Genomic DNA, 9,783 nt, shown 5'->3' on the forward strand with positions numbered 1-9,783 from the left:
CAGACATTAGGAGATTGTTAAGTAAATGGTGGGGCAGCCAGACAATGGGCAGTTGTAAAAAAAATAATAACAGAAACCCTTTAATATCAACATGGGGAGATAGAAAACAGTTATTTTAAGTGAAAGAAACAAATTGTAGAAATATATATATATATATATATATATATATATATATATATATATAATTCTATTTTGATTATATATGCATGCACACTTGACACGTGGGTGTGCACATTTAGAAATCTTGAAGGTAAGTGCACATACTAAACTTTTAAAGGTTATTGTCTCATGGGATGAGTTTGGAAGGGGGGGGAAATTTCCTATTTTTACTTGTGTTGTTTGTGGTTTTTGTAACAAACATTTATTACTTATATAAATTAGAAACGGACAAGTAAAAAAAGCAATGCTTTGGATGATTCATGGTTGTTTTGTAACACAGTAAAAAAAATAGGCAAGTAGGTGCAAATGATTACTTAGTTTTGACACTGAATTAGTCAGATACCATCCTTTATTTATATGGAGAAAATGCTGGTTCCGTCTCTTTTAATTCCTATGAGAGCCATCGGAACTTCTGCATTCTTAATTCTGTGCAAAATAGCAGTGTTCTCAGCTGACTTGTTTGGCTATATATCATTGTATTTGCAGCATCATTCTTTCTTCTGCAGAGTTCTGTTTACAATCCCAGTGGGAAGATAAACACTTCTTAGTCTCAATATAGGTCACCATCTATACACAATTAGCACAGTCTTTTGCTTATTTTCATTCTCAGATTTTTATTACCTTGTTGAAATATTTTTGTACACTACAAATACTTAAACGATAATATGGGAATCATATGTTTTGGTAAAATGGTTTCTACGCCCTAGTGAATCCCATATACAAAACATAAATACCTACTTAAAGTCCTTGGAAATGAGGCTTCAGCTATTTTAGGCTATGTTCATTTCTTGGATTTTTTTTGTGTGTGATGTCCCCCGTGACATACAGAGAATTATCCAGAAAGGGCAGGATGCAACTTTTCCCAGGATTGGACTGAAGAATGGAATGAAATATAGCTGATTTTTGACTTTGCATTAGTGGCTCCAACACTCAGCCCCTCCACATTTCAGAAACAAACAAAAAAAACAAGTCTTTGTCATCCCAGAAGAATTGGAGTCTCATCTCATTATTCTTTATCCCTTCTTACTTATTTACTTCCTGTTCTAACTCCTTCCCACCCCCAAATCTTTATTTTCAGGCCACCAATTACATATACTAAGCAAATGTGTTGAATGGCAGATACCCTAGGCATCAGAGAATCCTTTGGAGATATGTAGGAATAGATAATGTCAAGAAGGGCTCATGTGAGTCCTGTGAAAAGAATGATAAAAACTAGCTCTCTGAAGCTTTTTCAGAATGCCAAAGAACCGCAGATCTGGGTTAGAACATTTTGTTACACTAAACTCCAGCAAGCAACACATAGCCCCTAAGAAATACCAAGCAATAAAAGCCAGCAAGAATTTAAAAGAACATGCATTCATCAAGATGGAAGCACTATGTTCCTAGATTTTTGACACTTACACCTTTGCTTTGCTAAGGGAAAAAAGCAAACCAAGAAATGTAGCCATAATCCATGAGCAGATTTTTTCTTTTATATAAAGGAGACCAATGAATCTGAGCAGATAAAAGAAATATGCATCATTATTTTTCATTGTCTTGTGAATGAAATTTAATATTTATTTCTACTATGATTTAAACAACAAATGACAGTCATTATTAAAATCCCATGACTTTGATACTAATAGAAACAATGGTTATTTTATATCACAATAAAGTTGTGAATTCAAAATACTCTTTATATTCACCAGTATTGAAAATTATGGTAGTTAAATGACCTGCCACTGGATCTCATTATTTAATGCAATATAATAAAGAGGTAATATGTAAATTGACCATCACTCCAACATACAATATGGCCAGCAGGAGAGGGCCATTGGGGGTGACCAGGCCTGCAGAGGAAGACAGTTGGGGACAACCAGGCTGGCAAGGGAGGAAAGTTAGGGGTGACTGGGCCAGCAGAGAAGGGCAGTTGTGGAGGGTTGGGCGGGGGGGGGGGAGACTGGGCCTGCAGGGAAGGACAGTTAGGGGCAATCAGTCCAACATGGGAACAGTTAGGTGTCAATCAGGCTAACAAGGGAGTGGTTAGGGGGCAATCAGGCAGTCAGGCAGGTGAGCAGTTGAGAACCAGCAGTCCTGATTGTGAGAGGGATATCCAACTGCCCATTTAGGCCCAATCCCACTGGGCAGTCAGACATTTTTGGAGGGGTCCCAGATTGGAGAGGGTGCAGACTGGGCTGAGGGACACACACACCCTCCCCATTCCATGCATGAATTTTGTGCACTGGGCCTCTCGTGTGTTAATAAAGAAACAAAATATTGTTATATTACAAATTTTATATTTTGATACTTTTCAATTTTAGAATAATCAGTCTCCTTTATAATTCTATTTATTTTATGCTTCTAGAAACACCATTCTGAAAAGGAATCCATGAGCTTCAACTCACTGAAGAGCCAGCCAGGTGCAGAAGAGCCACCCAACTGAGTATAGCCAAAGTTGGCCATCCATGAGACAACCATCCAAATACAGAGGTTGTAGTTGGAGCCACTAACTTTTGAAGTGGTTTGTTACATGGCAATAAATAACCAATACATATCCTTACTGTTAGTTATCCAACACTTTTTCTAAAGCAACTTTTTCACTTAAATAAATTCCTTTTAAAGCAGTCTTTATAGCACTCTGAAAATAGAAAAAGATTTTCACTTGACACAAATAGAAGAAAACAAAAAAACAATTATGAGGAAAACACTAAGCAACATTATTTAGTTGTTGTTGTTGTTCTACTTATTTATTTGGTCATTCCTTGGTTGATCTTGTATGTGCCCTGACCAGGGATTGGAACTACAAACTTAGCCTATCAGGACAACTCTCTAACCACGATATTTTATCTGGGAAGGTCCTTCATTATAAAGAAAAGTGCTAGAAGTGTGATAAAAATACATGGCCTTGAAAGTGAAATCTTTACCTGATGAAGGCAGAGAACAAATGAGACACATCATTCTATGTTATCTAATTCCTTTCCCCTTTTCCTTTCATAACGAGGACTCCCAGTGGGTGGTCTTAGTCCATATTTTGAAAAGCCTGATCAGATCAGAACAGTCTAATTAGACTTAAAGAAAAATGGAATCATCTTATACATGGGTGTTTTTATATGCTAATATTGAGATGAAATAGAGTAACCTAAAGGTTCTGGGTGACACTGCAGACCTTCCACCTAGACTATGTCAGTGATGGGTCATGGCTATCCCAGACCAATCAGTTCTTCACATGGATATGAAAACTGAAGCTTGATCAGATTTGCTATCGTGGCCAGGTTCTTACAGTGAGTTAGGGGCAAAGTCTCTGCGGTACAACAATAGTTTTGAAATAATTCCTTCCTGCCACCAGAGGACAGAGACACAGCTCTCATATCACATAGATCACATCTGCAAGATTAAGAAGTTAATAGAAAAGGACCAGACTCCCTCCTAGTTCTATCTTTCCAAACCTATGAGTTTACATGTTGTAGCAAGGAGCCCAAAGAATTTACTGGGGATGTGCCCACAACCAAGGTACATGCCCTTGACTAGAATCAAACCTGGGGCCTTTTAGTTCACAGGTCATCACGCTATCCACTGAGGCAAACTAGTTAGGGCCAAACAAGGTGGGTAACTTGATTTTTAAGGGGGGCAATTTGAGAATGAGTCATTAACAATGATTTTTTTTTGCATTTTTTTGGTTCTAGTGGCCTCATATAGAGTTTATAAATATATATTATGACATATTTATGCATTTCAGTTCTCTATTATGTTTTGAAGCTTTATTTGCAATTTTTTCATATCACTTCATATTATTATTATTATTATTATTATTATTATTATTTTAGCAATTTCTTAGTGATCTCTTCATCAGGACTTCAATTGTCCTTTCATTCTTTTATTTTTCTCTCTCATGGATGCCATGTTCTTTGGAAGCCTGTTTAGACCAAGTTAATGGGTTGTTGTTTTTTATGCTTCCTCCATGTGAATAGGAGTTCACTTTTTGAATAATAAGAATTATATGTCACAGGGGGACATCAAGCTTTTTAGAGATTCTTAGGTGGGGCATGGCCAAAAAAAGGTTGGGAACCTCTGCTCCAAAACCAATAAAAACACACTTTTAAAAAGTATTATATCATACTTTGTTCTGATGATTAAAGGAGATATCACATAAAAAGTATTTAGAACTCTGTCTGGTCCATAGCATTTACAAAGTAATTATATTATACCAGAGGCCTGATGTAGAAAATTCATGCAATAGTAGGCCCTCCTTCCCTCAGCTGCTGGCACCAGCTTTCCTCTGGCACTCAGGTCCCGGGCTTCCCTTGCAGCCCCAGCTTCGTCTGGAAGGTTGACTGGAAAGACATCTGGTCTAATTAGCATATTATGCTTTTATCATTATAGATATCAAGTACTCAGCAAATATTATGGTTATGACAATGATGATACTGTTGAGGTGAATCACTTCATCAACAGCAAACCGTTGTTACAGCAGAGACTTTGAAATAAGATTCCCTTATTTAAAACAAATTCTCACTATTCTCTTATGTGTCAAAGGTAGAACTTTGGCATTATTTTTGGATTCACTATATGATTGCTTCCAAGGATAGATCTGAAGAGAAAATATGACTGTTTCTGTTGTTGTTAATTATCTTTACTTTGTAACATCATTGTAACCTATGCTGATGCATATGATCCAACAATGCAAACAAGAGTTAAAAGTTATTTTGCATTAAAATGTTACCACCCCCACCACATTTCCTTCCCTGTTACTCAGCTCCTTTTTCCTTGTTACCATGTGGATACATCTATGAAAATATGCAATATAAGAACGTTCTGGCTCTGAGAGCAACTTTGACATTTAAACAAGATTCATACATGGCATGCTATTTTGGTAAAAAATCATTTTCCAAAAACAGCATTATGAGAAAGTGAGGCCAAAAGAACTTGCTGTTCTCGCTCCCACTGGCACAGCCTGAAATCTGCTTACCCTGCTGTGGGCTCAGGTATTTAAAACCCATAGTAACTTTTTTTTTCTCTCTTTTGCTTTAAATGGCATCACAGCTTTAGCCTGTTGCCAAGTCTGACTTAAATTAAACCTAGACATGCAAAGGACATATTTTTTAGGTACTTGTGTAAAAGTGGGTAGGTTAATGAGTTGCTATGGTGATCAATTTTAGCAATGAAATTGAGTGATGGTAAAAAGATTAGGTTTTGGAATCAGATATAAGTTTAAACTCACATTCTGTCCTTTAGTATATGTTCTACTGACTTTGAGCAATTTACTTAGCCTTTGCTAGTACATGTTCTCATGGGTACAATAAATTTAATAGTATCTATGTTGGAGAGTTATAATCTTGATTAATTCTCAGAACAACTCTCTGGGGTAGGTATTTTTAGCACCATTTTATAGACAAGTTATGTAATTTGCCCAAAGTCACACAGCTGGTCAATGGCAGAGCCAGGAGGTCCAACTCGTGATTGCTGGGAATTAACTGGGCTCAGCCAGGTGGTTTTCACATAGGTTTTCTCCTGGGGTTTCAGGAAAACAGTGGCTGGGCTGGTGACATCTCAAAGCCTTCTTACTCTTATAGTGTCTGTTAATGGCTGTTGACTGGGCTTCAGTTTGGCACTATCGGCTAAAATACCTTCATGTGGTCTTATCAGGTGGCCTGTGCTTATTCATAGCATGGTGGCAAGGTTCCCAGAGAGAGCATCTCAAGAGAGGTTAGATGTAGTATGTACTGCTTTTTATGACCTAGTTTAAGAAGTTAAGGAGTATCACTTTCTATTCATTCAAAGCAAGTCACTATAATTGGTCCATATTCAGACTAACATCTTATATTCAAGATGACAGTAGATTGTTATCTTCAAAGTGTTGATAGCAAATAATTAGATCTTAGAATTGTATACATAGCTAAACTAACATCTAATCACAGTTTTCTCTTATACATTGACCCAATCTAAGACATTTGACATTGGTTATGTGATTTATTCAGTAAAATATTGAGATCACTTAGTTTATTAATTTTTTGTTAACAGGTGACTTGGTGTGGAATGTGATTGCTTTATAAACACTGGAAGGTAAAAAAAAAAAAAAAAAAAAAAAAAAAAAAAAAGAAGAAGAAGAAGGAACAATGATAATAGAGGTAGAAAATAATAAAGATAAAAGCAGGGGGGAAAAATAAGGTACTGTGATAGTTAATTTAATGTGTCACCTTGAATAAGCTTAGGGATGCCCAGATAGCTGGTAAAACATTTTTTTCTTGATGTGTCTATGAGCATGTTTCCAGGAGAGGTTAGCATTAGAATCAGTAGACTATGTAAAGAGACTCAGCCTCACCAATGTGAGTGGGCATCATCCAGTCCACTGAGGGCCTAAATAAAACAAAACGGCAGAGGATGGGTGAATTTGCTCTCTCCTTGAGCTGAGACATCAATCTTCTCCTACCCTCGAACATTGGCACTTCTGGTTATTGGGCCTTCCAACTCAGACTGGGACTTAGAGCACTGGCTCCTGGTTCTTAGGCTTGTGTACTTGGACTAAATTAATTATATCACCAGGTTTCCTGGTTCTGCAGCTTGCAGATGGAAAATCATTGAACTTCTCAGCTCCATAATCCAATACACCAAATTCTATAATAAATATGTATATATTGTCCCCCTCCAGAAAACCTTGACTAATAAAAATGCAACACAAAACAAAAATGCAATATAGTTAATTAAGATGATTAAAAATGTATATTTTAAAAGATTAATAAAATAGATGACTCTTTGGCATGTATGATCAGAGAAAGAGAGAGAGAGAACATAAACCCACGGGGGAGAAATTAACAAATATAGAAGACTTTTAAAAATAAGAGAATACTATATACAAATTTATGCCAAAATTGCTACAACATAAAGTAGAAACAGTAATCATCAAAATTGAGAGAAAAAATTAGACAATCTGAATACATCAGTAATTCTAGAAGAAAATGTCACACTAGTCAAAGATCTATCCTAAAAAAAAGCAATAGACCTAGAATTATTTCATTAAACTTTTAAGAATAAATCATTTCCATCTTAATTACATCATTTCAGACTATCTACCTATAAGACAGGTACAACTTTTAATGTATAAACCATAAAATGGCCAAAAAGGAGGAGAAAAATTTCATAGGCAAGTTTCACTTATGAAAATAAATTTTAAAAAATTCTATATAAAATATCAGTATGCTGAATACATATTAAAACAAAAGGTTTACAACTAAGAAGAATTTATTCAAGAAAAGTAAGAATTCTTCAACATTAGAAAAGTATTAATGGCCTGGCCAGTGTGACTCAGTAGTTGAACACTGATGTTGATCTATGAACCAGGAGGTCAGGATTCAATTCCTGGTCAGGGCACATGCCTGGGTTTTGGGCTCAATCCCCAGTGTGTGTGTGTGTGTGTGGGGGGGGGGGGGGTTGTAGGAGGCAGCCAATCAATCAATGATTCTCTCTCATTATTGATTTCCTATCTCTCTTTTTCTGGAATCAGTAAAAAGATATATTTTAAAAAGGCATTAATGTCAACTACTACAGTAACACATTAAAGAAGAAAAAGTATAACAATCTCCATATATGCCAGAAAAATACTAGGAAAAAAAATAATTCTTCATAAGCCAGACATAGGATATTGACCAGATTATTTCAACAAACACCACACTAATGTTGAAACTTCATAAGCAATTCCATTAAAACAAGGCAAAGATGCCAGCTGTCACTACTACTATTCAAAGTTGTCCTGAAATTCAAGCTGATCAATTTTTAAAGGGGGAGGAGAGACAAATCATTATTACTTGCAATTATATTCTTATCTACCCAGAAAACAATATAGTTCACTACAAACTCTGAAATGTTTAAGAAAATTCGGTAAGATGTTTAGAAATATGATTGGCACACTACAATGAGATGCCTCCCTATCGAGCAAAGGAAACAAAGAGCTCTTAGAGACTCTGTATGAACTCTCTGCAGGAACTGCTCATCCTCTGGGCGGGCTTTGCATTCAGGTCTCCACCCAAGGTCAGCTCCTCAGGAGGCCTTTCCTTCCCACCTACTCCCAAAGTCCCCAGTGTCTCTCAATCCTGTCACCTTGCTTTGCTTCTTCACAGAACTCACTACATCTTAAATTATTGTGTCAGTCATTTCTTAATTTCTTTTTCATATCCCTCCACTAGGAAGTAAATACCAAAAGCCCAACACACTGTGTATGTTTCATAAATATTTGTTGAATGAATGAATGAGCAAGCCTGGGTATGCCTGACTTAAATCCATGTTTTTCCCATGTCCCGTTATCTCCTGATTTAGTCTACAAACTTACCCTGTGTCATCCATTGTGACCAAAAGCATCAGTAACAAAATGCTTTTGAAACAATGAAGTATGAGTCAAAATGGCACCATATAGCTTTATATAATTTTTTTTTTTTGAAGTTCATGTTTACTGAGAACAAGACTCACACCGTGCCAGGACTTGAATCATTGACAGAATTGGCAATATTGATGAGCTTTGACTTTGCCAGTTGTGGGGAACACATTATCCCCTTACTAAAGATTTTATTTAGGCCCTGAATTTTAGGGGATTCAGCTTTCTTTATATTAGTTCCCTGATGGATAGATTAACCACATCTTTCTGCAGAAAGAAAATCTTTTGGGTGGTCCAGCTTGAAGTCACAAGCTAGATTAGGAGACTCAGAGGCCCTCCAGGATCTAGTCTGTCACTTGAGGTATTATTTATTAAACTTGATCACCCCTGACCTCAGATGTCTTCTCTCAGTTTTCCTTTTCTCTACTTGCCCGCTTCACATGGCTCACATATTCACTGTGCTTCCCACAACTCCTCCCTCCTTCACCGACTACCCCTTCTCCCCTGAGCCACTCCTTCCCTGAGCTTTTCTGAGATACTCACCCCTGCTCCATACCTGCACGTGGTCCCTGTCTTGTCCTTATTCTCTGTCCGTCTAGGAGGGACTAGCTCCTATTTCCCTCCCTGCACTGTTTGTACGAAGCTCTGACAAAGCCCAAGGTAGGGAAAGAGATGCGGGGTTTCATAACCTCACCAGAAAGATTTTATTTAAGGGCTTGTTTTGGGTGATTTGAGTGTGCTTATTGATTTTGGGGTGTTGGGGGAGTGAGATTTTGTTAGCGTCTCTGACTACTGCAGAAATTATCTTTCAGCTTGGCAAGTGATTGATGCTATTTTTCCGCTCTGAAGCCTGTCCCATATAAGCTTCAAAAATAAATTGGGTGTCATAACGCTGGGTATTTGATATGCTTACTGAGTGCCAGGGTCTGTGTTTGCTTACTTCTCACAGCAACCTCATAAAATACTATTTATTATTCCTATTTCATAGCTAAGGAAATGGGAAATGTACTGCTAGGTTAAGCCACCTGTCCGTGATGTTTCACTCTAAATGTCTCTCTTTCTCCAGATCATTTAAGATTATACAACGTAAATTTATAAAACCAAGCTCTTCGGGCTCCTGGCCTTTCTCCCATCCTGCCCCCACACTACAGCCGCAGAACCCAGTTTGGAACTATCCCAGGCCCCAAAGTCTCATTAATAATTTACATTTCAGATGGGTATCATGCTGCAACCTCTCCTGCATATCAAAGGGGGAGTGGAATAGTGAAATAGAATACAAATGA

This window comes from Pipistrellus hanaki, assembly GCF_964339955.1.
Source record: "Pipistrellus hanaki genome assembly, chromosome: 6".
NCBI lineage: Eukaryota > Metazoa > Chordata > Mammalia > Chiroptera > Vespertilionidae > Pipistrellus > Pipistrellus hanaki.